The following is a 12568-nucleotide window of genomic DNA, read 5'->3' as shown; positions in this document are numbered from 1 at the left end:
TCTGGATTCTTTTTCCAGACAGGATGGCCTTTTTGGTCAGGTAGTTTTACAAAATTTATTCTCCTAAATTGTCAACACTCCCACCATCCCATTCTGGTTAGCTTGGAGGTCACCCACGTGAGAATATGCTGCCTGCTTGTCCTGGGATAAAGCAGTTACTTATCATAGCAGGTATTATCCAGGGACAGCAGGCAGATATTCTCACAACCCACCCATCTCCCCTGGCTGGCTTCTTGGCTAGTTATCTGAACTGTGGAGACGCGCGCCCTACGTCGGGTGTGAAGGCACTCGTGCATACATGGTGCGGCTATCGCAAACTTTGTAGAGTTCTTCAAGCAAGATTGCTTGTCAGGCTGTCCGCATCGGGGCTCTGTGGATGATGTCACTCATATGTGAGAATATTTGCCTGCTGTCCCTGGATAACACCTGCTACGCTAAGTAACTGTGCTTTATGGAAAGGGTGGCAGATGTATGGAATGACCTTCCAGTGGAGGCAAAGACTGTATCATAATTCAATAACTGGGGAGAGGAGCCCAATAGACCTCTATGATGGGGAGAACAATCCAGATGCAGAAGTCGTGAGGAAAAGATGTCGATCACACAGCCCAAGGACTTATCCAAAGTGAACTTTATTGGTCAACAGTACGATATGAATTGTACAGATTTGACACTGACAGTGTTTTGGCAGTTCTGCCTTTGTCAAAAGTCTAATAAATTACAAGAGTACAAAAAAAATGTAAGAACAAAACCAAATAAATATACATGTTTATTTCAGAAAAGGACACAAGCAGAAGCTGTGGACCCAACACAGCACTGTGTTTCGGCGTCTGAGGAATATATGTTCACTGTGGCGTATATGTTCACAGATGACAGGTCTGGGATAAAACAAAGCTCGGTCCAACTAACATGCCGGAGTAACCAAAATCACTGAAAAGCTGTTGGACTTTTTGGTGTTTACCTAAACATATTAAGTTACATATTTAAAAGCATGTGTAAAAGAACAATTTTCATACCAATGAAAATGAACATATTAAAAAGTCTCAAACATAAACAAGGATATATAAATTGTGAACATAGTAAAAACGAAAACACATTAGTTAATTTTTAATTTTTGTGATTACTTCATTTTAACAACAGACCACCAATATATCAAAGAAATCATGTGTACATGGAATGTCAACACATTGGACAAACATGAACTAAAACCATAGACTGACAGTGTAAAGCTGAATCCAAATGTAGCACGCAGACCATAATCATGATAAAAAAATAAAAATCATAAATTGCCCTTTTAGATACCAGAGACTGGGCAAGTAAATGAAAACTGTAAATGACACTGTTGAATAACAGAAACAGGAATGGATTACTAGTAAACCTTTCAGTAATATGAATTGTACATAAACACAAATAAAAATCGTACATAGATCAATTAGATTAATGAGAAGATGATCCCAAAATTAATAATGGAATTTTGGCAAATCCCCTGACTAGAAGTCATAAACAGACCATGTGGAACTATATGAAAATGTAATTTAGAAATCCGGAGTCTGTTATAAGGGAAAACACCCTCCAGAGATTCAAGACAAGGTTGGACAAGTTCCTGCTGAATCAGAATGAACGAAGGTAGGGCTGGTCTCGGTTAGGGCACTGGGCTTTGACCTGGGGGGCCGCCGTGATGGACCAGTGGTCTGACCCAGCAGCGGCTGTTCTTAGGTTCTTATCATTTTGGAGAATATAAAACCTAGAACCGCAAGGCACAGGCGGAATAGAAATCCCTAATGTAATGTAATGTAAAACAAAATAGAATAAAAGATGGCCTACTTCCAAGTGGAAAGATATATTTTTATGTGCTGTATTGGGAATGTCAACTGTTGTTGTTCAGCAGTGGGATCTTAACTTGATCGTTTGCACCTTAGCTAAGTTGCTCTTTGAGCCTTTGATGCAGGTATTTATGGAAGATTTTTCTTTGAAGGTGATGATTCTGGTATTTTTGTTTGGCCAGGCAAATGTCTGAGTTATAAGCCTTCTCTTGCAGGAATCCTTTTTTATCCTTGATGCCCCACTTTGTTTCCATTTGCCCAGAGTTTCTTCTACTCATTTGAATCAGGTGGTCTTGCTTTTCTCTTAGAAAGTAAAATCGAGACATCTCAGACTACATAAGTTGGACATTTACAGAGTGCTCTTATGCCACTTGGATGTTACATATTCTTTCCAGTAATGCAATTGGCTCTTTGTTTTGTTTCATGTGCCATGGAAGGGAAAAATGGCCTCAAAGTCCTCTCTAGCGCATTGGATCAAGGCAATGATAGAAGCAGCCTATATCCACAATTGAAGAGAGGTTCTAGCAGGTCTGCAAGCTCATGACCTCTTGGGCAGTCATCCCAGATGATATTTGCAGGGTTGCAACTTGGGTCATCACTGCATTCTTTTGTTAAGCATCATATGATTTACGCATAAGCCAGAGGTGATGGTGATGATACCTTTGCAAAATGGTAATACAGGGGTGGGAACACTGGAAAGGAGCCTTTTCTACCTCCTGTCCTGAGGGATAAAATTTTGGTACATCTTGTTAATCTGGACTGTTCTGGTAGGATGAAAAGGAATAATTTCCTAATAATAATTTCCTTTCTTTGATTCCTGCTAGACCACTACATAGAAACATAGAATATGACGGCAGAAAAGGGCCCTCGGCCCAACAAGTCTGCCCACTCAAATAACCCTCCCCCTAAGGAAGACTTTAGTGTTCAAGAATTTCTTTCAGCAGCTGCCTGCTCTTTCTTTTTTTAAGTCACTAAAGTATCTCTGCTTATTTATCTCTAATCTGCAGTGAGTCCCCTGAGGGTTGAGTTTTTGTTTTTTTTTTGAGTTTGTATGTAAATTGTTAGTTGAATGTTGTGGCACTTGCATACTGGTACGATTGAGGAGGATGCATTACTCATACCTGTGATGTCACTGGAATGTTTCAGCTTCTCTGCTTCCATCTGCTGTTAGGGGAAATAATCCATTAGTCTGGGCTGATGTGGCAGGAATCAAGGAAAGAAAATGATCAAGTAAGATCAAATTTCACCATATTAATAAATCAGTGCCTATCATCCCTTAATTGGAGTTCTGGTCTCATTTACCTGAATATAACTGTTTTTAATGCAGAAAATTCTTTTGTGTCTTCAAAACAAAGTGTCACCTGGAGGTGGCGTTGATGTAAGTAATAAGAAAATTACAGTCATGAACTATAAAACATAAATAATTAATTTAGATTCATGTTAAAAATGATTGCATTATATATGCTTGCTTCACAGCCTTTCCTTAGGCAACTTACCTGATTTATATTAGCGAACGTAACACGCATTCCTGCCTTTTATCAGGTTCTCATGATTCATTCATGAATCATGATCACTCATGAGCTGTTTAATGGGTCCATTTATCATGGTGTTAAGACTGAATGGCATCTTAAACACAAGTGCTATTTTTTTTTTTTTTTTTGCCAGGCTTATTGCCAGTAGGAAATACCACCGTTGTCAGCTTGTCTATTTCATCTTACTTTTCTTATTTTCCCCTTCTAAAAGATTATGAACATTATTCGGAAAGTGTATTCCCTGCCTATAGAAAAGATTTGCGTTGACTAGTGTTTACTGATCTTAGAAACTAACTAATTTTCGTCAAACTGCCCAAAAATGAGGAACTAAGACATTTTGTCACGTATATTATTATTCTGTAACGTACGGGGGGTGCCTTATTTAGAAATAACAGGGGAAGGCAGTGCAGAACAGTTTTAGAGGGCAGAATCTATTTTTGGAGTATCTGCAGTCTGACTGCCTTTGCATCATAGGGCTTGTAATTATATTTTTCATTTAAAGATATGTGATTCCTTTCACGGTTTTGAGTACCTGCATTGCGAGGTGAACAATGGTTTGGATGGTTGTGTGGGGTATGAAGGTATGGATATTGAGAAAAGGCAGAATTAGTCAGATGGACCAGTTTCCCGAATTAAGAGGTAGATGATGGAAGAGTCAGTGATGAATGTGCAGGCTGAATAAGGGACTTTTAGAAGTTAATTTCCCATGGCTGGCCTTGATGAGGAAGATCTTTCTGCTTCTGTCTCCTAGGAGATAGCAGCCGTCTGCTGCAGCAGGAATACTAATAGGTTAACAGGCAAACAGCCAGGGCAGGAGGTCATGCTTTGTGTTGTAAAAAAGGAAGAGGAAAATCAGGTTTCTTGGTGCTGCTGCTGTTTTTAATAGGTTTATAACCAGGCAAAGGTAAATTGAAGGTTTTAAGCTAACAGAAAATTGTGTTCTCATCGCCAGCGAAACTGAGGCATTGCACAGAGACATTGTGCAGTATGTTGGTCATTTTTTTTGTTGCTGAAGCAACAGAGAATTCAATGAATAAAAACAGTGGTGGAGACCTCGCTGTTTGCAAGCGCTTGAAACGGACTCAAGGCCCCCACAGTTAATGAGATTAAATAAATTCCATTTGGACACCCAGTAGGAAGGACTTAGAAAATTAAACCTTCTGTTTGGAACATCTCATTCTGTCAGATACTCTTTGTATCTTCCCTTGTAGTCCCAGGTCAGTAGGCCAGCTCCTTTCTCAAAATAATATTTGTTTGAATCCCAGAGTATTGGATCAGTGTGGGTACCTCTTAGACGTGTCTCCTTAATGCAGTTCCGAAGCTAGGTTTCTGTAAGGATCATTGTCATCTTTTCTGCTTTTTAGTGTAATTTAGTACACAACCACAAGGTCCAATCCTTTTCTCTCCTCCTTAGGACACATTCACCTTTCAGTGCACCAAACCCCTTCTTGGGTAAGACTAGCAGGATTCACCTGAAGCTCAGGTCCTAACCCTCTATCTACACTGGATCATACATATGGACTCTCTCTTCAATTCCATCTCCCTCCCTTCCGGATTTGGAAGCAGGGCTGGCTTTGGGGGAGCAAACAGAGCAGCTGCCCTGGGCCTTACAGCTCCAGGGGGCCCTTGTGGGCTGGGAAGTCCTTCCCTTTGTGGCAATGATTCACTTGCACTAGGGTTGCTAGATTTCCTCTTTAAAAAAAGAGGACACCTAGTCCCACCTAGTTCCATTCCGCCCCAGCCCTGACCCCACACAAATTGCGTGTCTCCTTCCCCGAGCTCAGGGCCATGTCTGGATGTCTTCTGTGCATGCGCGGATGTCAACGCAATGTCATACACATGTGCAGAGGACATCTAGACATGGCCCCAAGCTCGGGGCCATCTAAAACCTGGACAAACTGCCAGGTTTTGGAAATCCCTCCAGGCCTGGACAGTCGTCTAAAAAGAGGACATGTCCGGTTTTCCCCGGACATCTGGTAACCCTAGGAAGCCAGACTCTCGCCATATAATGCAGCTCCACAGAAACAGTGACATGTCCTCTAATACTGTGCAACATATATGATGTAAATTTGAAAAAAATGAAGTAAAAACAATCATCACAAATTTAAAAAATAGAAATTAAACAAAAAATGGAAAATAAGAAAATACCATTTTATTAGACTAATACATTTTTCAATTAGGTTTCAGAGGCCAAAACCTCCTTCAGTATAATATGCCATTAACAGTATCCTATCCTGTCCTGAAGAAGAAGGTTTTGATCTCCAAAAGTTAGTAAAAATTGTATTAAAATTAGTCCTGTAAAAAAATTACCTCATTTCCATTTTCTAATTATAAACATTTATCAATACAGCTATAATACTACTTTATTCCAAATCTAAAGCAACAAAAAAATCTTTTTTCTAACTTTTATTGTTTTTGCTTTAATCATCTTCTCTTTACGCTGCTCTTTCCATCCAGCATCTGCCCTCTTTCTTCCTTCTGTGCATCTGCCCTCTCTCTGCCCCTTCCATCCATAGTCCACCCTTTCTCTCTGTCTCTCTCTTGCATCCACTGTCTGCCCTCTCTATTTCTTGCATCCACTGTCTGCCTTCTCCCCCTTCCATATGGCATCTTCCCTTTTTGTATGCCCCTTCCATAAACTGTTTATCCTGTGCCCCTTCTTTCCTTTATACATTATTTATTTCAACTCTGGATCTCTTCTTTCCCTCCCTCCTTTCTCATGGCCGCAGTGAGCACTTTTCCACCCCCCACCCCCACCGTTTTGGGCGGCTAGCCATGAGTAACTGCCACCGTGTCATTCTCTATCTACTACGACTGGCCATAGTATCTGCAGCTGTCATAGAGACAGATATGTATTGTTTCATGCAGATTTGGGGGAGTGGAAGGGGGTGGTCAGTGACCACTGGGGAGTATGTGGGGGTTATATTTTCATCCCTCTAGTAGTCACCTAGTCAGTTTTGGTACCTTGTTGGTCCTTACTTATTTTAAAACAGATCTATCCCAAAACATCCAAATTGTGTTTTAAATGTTTTATAAAATATTTGATTATTGCTTTAAAACGTCCAAATACTAAGCCTACCCTAATCCCACACAAAACATGCCCCCTTAAGATTTAGATACACTTGAGACAAAATGATCAGAAAAACTTCTAGAAAGTCAGTTTTGAAAATGCCCACTTGGATGTTTTGACTAGTAAGATCTTTCTGTCCCAAGTGCCAGTTTATGCTGTCTTTTGGATGTCTTATCTTTAAAAAAAAAAAAAAAAAAATGAGCCCCTGAGTGGACTGTAATGAGCAGATGTGAATCGCTTGTCTATTTTTTCCAAAAATGCTAGGACTAGGGGGCATGCAGTGAAACTACTAAGTAGTTTATTTAAAACAAACTGGAGAAAATATTGTAATGTGTAATTAAACTCTGGAATTCATTGCCAGAGAATGTAGTGAAAGGAGTTAGCTTAGTGGGGTTTAAAAAGGTTTGGATAATTTCCTAAAAGAGAGGTTCATAAGTCGTTATTAAGATAGCGTGGGGAAACCCACTGCTTATTCCTAGGATAAGCAGCATGAAATCTGTTTTTCTCCTTGAGATCTTGACATGGATTGGCCATTGTTAAAAACACGATACTGGACTTGATGGACCTTTGATCTGTTGCCAGTATGGCAATTCTTATGTAAATTATCGAATGCTTTACTCATTTTCTTTGGCAATCCAGGTATGAGCATTTATACCAGCTCTGACATAAGTGCTTGGACCTAAAATATATCCACTTATTTACCTGTTACACTAGCATTCTACGAGGGTCGTTTCCTAAATATTGCACACTATTTTTTTTTTTTAATTTACATGTTTTAATTTATTTTTCCAAGTATTTCTTTACAATCCTTCAATATAGTCTCTCTGCTCTGCAATGACTGAGTCCCAATGTCTGGGAAGCGTCATTATTCCATCCAAGACATTGTTTTTGTTCAGTTGCCGAATGGCTCGGGTACCGGCAGAAAAAAGTTCTTCCAGAGATGCAAAACGATGTCCACGCATACGTTGTTTCAACTTTGGAAAAAGGTCGAAGTCTGGTGGACTCATGTCTAGACTGTAGGGAGCAGGAGGTAACACCTCCCAGCCATGTGGGCGAGCTTTGTCGTGAAGAATGAGTGGCCCAGCCAAGAGTAACTAAGGTCGGGTTTTGTGCATTTTTTGCAAAAAATCACAATAATACACTGCTGTGACACTTCTTCCACATAGAACTTTATCTGTAATGATGATGCCTTCATGATCATAAGTAAAAATCATCAGAAGATAAAAATTGCCGCTGCTGGGTCAGACCAGTGATCCATCGTGCCCAGCAGTCCACTCCTGCGGCGGCCCTTAGGTCAAAGACCAGTGCCCTGAGACTAGCCTTTCCTGCATACGTTCTGGTTCAGCAGGAACTTGTCTAACTTTGTCTTGAACCCCTGGAGGGTGTTTGACTTTTGATTGAGCTTGTAGAAATTTTGTTGGCCGTGGGGAAGATGGAGCTCTCCACTCGTCATTGAAAACTACACAAATACAGCTGGGAGGTGTTACCTCATGCTCCCTACATGAGTCCAGACATGAGTCCTCCAGACTTCGACCTTTTTCCAAAGTTGAAACAACCTATGCGTGGACATCGTTTTGCATCTCTGGAAGAGCTTTCTTCCGCTGGTACTCAAGCCATTTGGCAATTGAACAAAAAAGGTGTCTTGGATGGAATAATGAAGCTTCACGGACGTTGCGACTTGGCCATTGCAAAGCAAGGAGACTATATTGAAGGATTGTAAATAAATACTTGAAAACCCCCCCCCCCACTAAAACATGTAAATTAAAAAAAAAAAAAAAATAGTGTGCATTATTTATGAAATGACCCTCGTATTTAGGAAAGTAAGTGTTGGTACTTTCCTTTATGGAATAAACTTTGTGCCTATTAATAGCTGACTTGAAATCTGATCGATGGTATGAGTCCGTTAACTACCCAATCTACAACAAAAAAGAAAGCACAACCCCACATCTAGCAATGCAAGACAAAGAGTGGGGAAGGGACACCACACATCATCCTCAAGGACAATCAGTTTATTAAAAACATATAAATATAAATAACTAGAACATAAGGCAAAAAGGAGTCCAGTACAAAAAGGACTAAAGACTCTCCATCATATAACCACTTCATAAGCAAAATGCCCACCTTAACATCTGATATCACAAACATATACTAATATACACTTTAATCAGAAGAAAACACATAATAGATCTGCTTATATTCTGTACAAAAGCCTTCTTCTCTATGATCGTGACAATTTAATTATTATCTTTCATTGCCACGGCAGAGTGCCTGTGAAGAGTCTCTTTCATCACTAGCTACCTTTATTGCTGAGTGTTCCTTGTTCTCACCATGCTCTCGGTAGAGTATAATTTTATTAAGAAGTTCAGCCTCACGGTTACCAGTTAATTATAGAGCATTAAGAGCAAATCCTTCACAGTGGAGTGAGGAGCATGTCAGCAGTGTCCTTTCACGCAAGCGGTCATACCAGGTAAAGGCTATTGAAAAGGAAGAAATCCAATTAAAACAAAACCTAAATGACCTTGTAGCTGGAGTGAGCTTTGACAGCTTCAGAAGTGTGGCTTAAGACCAATGCGGGCAATGACATTTTGGGATCAAGGCTGGAGGTGGGTATGAACCAGAGTTTCTCAACCCAGTCCTTGAAGAGATACATTTGCAAAAATGGAGGCACTGCTTGAAAATATTAAAGAATGACACGGGGACAAATTTTTCTTCTCCTCCGCGGGAACTCATTTTCCCGTCCCATCCCCACGAGTTCTTTTCCTGTCCCTACCCCATTCCTGCAAGCTCCGTCCTCATCTGCACATGCCTCAAACACTTTAAAATCATAAGTGTTCGAGACTTGTGTGGTTGAGGCAGAGCTTAAAGGAATGGAACTCCAACAAAACTCACCAGAACGTGTCATTCTCTAATGTGCTTATTCATTGTGGATATCTTAAAAGCTGGTCTGGGCTGAGAAACCCTGGTTCATACCTTCATAGTAAAAATGTCATCATTAGGAAAGCTTTTTAAATTGGGTGCTTTGCATTATAAACTCAAAGACCTGTCCATTTCAAAACATGCCGAAATATGGCTTGGAACAAAAAGTGTTTTAGGCTGTAACCATTCATACTGATGAAGGTAGTAGCAATATAACTCAGCAGTCAAACTGAAGTTATTTTTTTTCTTTTTCTTAAGAATTTTATGTAACATTGAAATAGCTTTCTTGTTCAACTGTGATTTCTTTAATGGCATGCATTATGTTTCATGTTTTACTTGCTGTAGTGCTGATTTGCATATACGTGACTGCTCACAGAGAAAGTATGAACAAGAATAAAAAAATAACCCACATTTTAGCAGATTTCTAATGAAGTGAGAGTTTGTTTACTCTTTGAAAAGTGCATGCAAAGACTAGGGGATGCTCTATGAAGTTACACAGTGGCACATTTAAAACAAATAAAAGAAAATATTTGTTCACTCAACTTAGGGTTAAACTCTGTAACTCTTTGCTGGAGCAAGTATTAAACAGTTAATAATGTTGATCAACCATATGGTGCTCTCTCTTAGCTAGAGCATATTAATGTTACTTTAAGAGGTAAATCTTGTGGCTGATTTAGAGAAGGTAGACTGTCATGATCATCTGATAGCCTCCCTCTTATTCAATGTAGTTTGGGAGCATGGGGTGTCAATCTTGCGAGTCTCCTTGAATTGATGGTATAGGTTCATAGACAACGGCGCGAAAGACAAAGGCGCGCCCGGACAATTGAGCGCAGTGCGGAGGTGCGTGCCGCTCAAAATTACTGTTTTTAGGGGCTCCGACAGGGGGTTTTGTTGGGGAACCCCCCCACTTTACTTAATAGAAATCGCGCCGGCGTTATGGGGGGTTTGGGGGTTGTAACCCTCCACATTTTACTGTAAACTTAACTTTTTCCCTAAAAACAGGGAAAAAGTGAAGTTTTCAGTAAAATGTGGGGGGTTACAACCCCCCACAACGCCCCCACAATGTGGCGCGATCTCTATTAAGTAAAGTGGGGGGGTTCCCCCCCCACGCCCCCCTGTCGGAGCCTAAAAACAGTATTTTTGAGTGGCACGCGCCTCCGTACTGCGCTCAATTGTCTGGGCGCACCTTTGTCCCGGCGCACTTTTGACCTAACACCGATGGTATAAGTATAAGTCCTAGGCCAGGTTGTTTCTCCTACTGGCCATTCTTAGTCTGAGTCTGGAGAGCATCTTCAAAATGACTTCTCTCAAATGGAGTAGCCAAGAAGTACTTTCTTTAGATGCGAGGTATTCTGGGTTATTTTTTTTATATATATCATTTTTGTTAAAGAGTCAACAAGAGAAACAAGCAAATTACACGAATGAAATGCACAAACAATCAAAGGCATCCAGAAAAATAAAAAACTTTCTGGGTTCTTACCTGTTCCCAGCCTCCTGGTGTCTCTCTAAAGAAGGGAAAGGTTGCCCCTTCTCATACTAGGGTGGTGTAATCCTGTTAGATCCACTGGCCTTTTGTGCAGACTATTAAAGGCAAAAAAAAAAAAAGCCCCAGGTGACACAGTAACATAAGAACTTAAGGAACTCCATGTTGAGAGAGACCATCAAGCCCACATTCTTTCTCCAACAGTGGCTAGTTTGGGTTAGAAGTCCCTGGCAGATCCTAGAAAGCAAATCTATTTCTCATAACTATACATCTTTTATGTATGATTTTCAACTCACCGACCATGTCACATTATCTCTTAAGAAGGCACATTGTCATTCAGGATTAAGTTTAAGGCTCTTGTGGTGGTTTTCAGTGTTCTGAAAACAGTCAACCAGTTGCTCTATTCAATATGCTTGTCCCTCCCACATATCAATTTCTGTGGTCTTCATTTCTAAACTGACAGTCTTTTAGTAATTCCAGCTCCTTCAAAAGCATGCCATGATGTTGGCTTTGGAACTGGGGGAGCCACAGATGCTACAGCACCACAAAAATATTGAGCATAAAGTCTGGCATCTTGATTGTGCCTGCTGCGTGCTGCCCTCCAGATCCAGCATCTCCTCCCTCTCTGCTGCAGCAGATGGTAGTGGACTGCACGTAGCTGGGCCCACTATGGAACCTCTTCCAGCACTGTGGTGTGTAGTCAGGGTTTTCAGGGGATTTGCCCCACCCCTTAAAGGCCTTGAGGGCACTGCTCTGAATTTGACTGGTCGAGCAGGCAACAGGCAGATGCTGCTCAGCCAATTAAATTCAGATCAGTACTGTCAGGGCTTTCAGGGGATTCGGAGAATCCCCAATCCATGAGCCCAGGTTTTGTTTTTTTTGGGGGGGTTACTTTTTATTTGATGCGGTTTAACTGGTTGAGCAGGCTACCTATTCAACAAATCAAACTGCATCAAGCAAAAAATTAACAAAAAAATAAATAAGCAGGGCTGAAGATTTGGGGAGTCACTGAATCCCTAAAAGCCCTCACCGCACACTACTGGACATGTCCCATACCCAGGGGAAGTATATGTCAGAAGGGAGGGACACATCAGAAAGTTTTAGAGCTCTCAGGGCCAAAAGAAATTCTTGCGGCAGGCCCGGCTGCGCTCATGGCACGTTATTTCTTCTTGGCCTGCTGCATGATAAAAGTCTGCAGGAAGGTCTGTGGAGTGGAGGGAGGGAGATTAGATTCTGGAGCTGGAAGGGGGAAGAGGAAATGATGGATGATATTAGATGCAGGATGAATGGAACAAATAATGATATTAAAATCAGTAGTAGTATCTTGGGGGAGAGCAGGGGATGGGGTTTGAGGTGATGTTGGGGAAGGGGTTGGAGTGGAGCTTGACTCCCTCAAACAAAAAGGCATTCTGCTGTCCCTGATCATGAGTCTATGCGCAATTCTTCTTTCTGTGTTTATAGGCCCACTACTCTGGAATTCCTTGCCTAAAAAAGCATTGTCCTGTGTTCTGAGACAAGGCAGAGTTAGGATCAAAGGGCTAGATTCACTAAATCTTCTGATCCTGTACCGACAATCGCAAAACCAGTTCCCCGATCCCGACCCGATTCACTAAACTGCTGCCCAGTCATTCTCCGCTCCGATCCTCCCAGGTAAATTAGTAAAACCGCATGCAAAATAGCCAAGTGACTGATTCACTAACAATTGCTTGGCTATTTTGCATCAGGTATTACTATTGTCAAACCCAAC

At 41.0% G+C, this 12568-nt stretch overlaps 1 protein-coding gene and 1 long non-coding RNA gene across 3 annotated transcripts in view; one reads left to right on the top strand and one right to left on the bottom strand.

Moving 5' to 3' along the window:
* Nucleotides 1-12568, top strand: part of B4GALNT4 (beta-1,4-N-acetyl-galactosaminyltransferase 4) — a 153271-nt gene that overhangs the window by 34840 nt on the left and 105863 nt on the right. The gene's annotated exons all lie outside the window — the stretch shown is intronic.
* LOC117352380 overlaps nt 8636-12568 on the bottom strand; it is a 255037-nt gene continuing 251104 nt past the window's right edge. The window contains exons 2-3 of the long non-coding RNA XR_004537669.1: nt 10819-10919; nt 8636-8896 (exon numbers count right to left, since the gene is read on the bottom strand). This is a non-coding gene — a long non-coding RNA (uncharacterized LOC117352380). The remainder of the gene's footprint in view (nt 8897-10818; nt 10920-12568) is intronic.

Source organism: Geotrypetes seraphini, chromosome 19, assembly GCF_902459505.1.
Source record: "Geotrypetes seraphini chromosome 19, aGeoSer1.1, whole genome shotgun sequence".
In the NCBI taxonomy this organism is placed as follows: Eukaryota; Metazoa; Chordata; class Amphibia; order Gymnophiona; family Dermophiidae; genus Geotrypetes; species Geotrypetes seraphini.
Note: the sequence above shows the minus strand (reverse complement) of the source record. Positions and strands in the feature narration are given on the sequence as shown.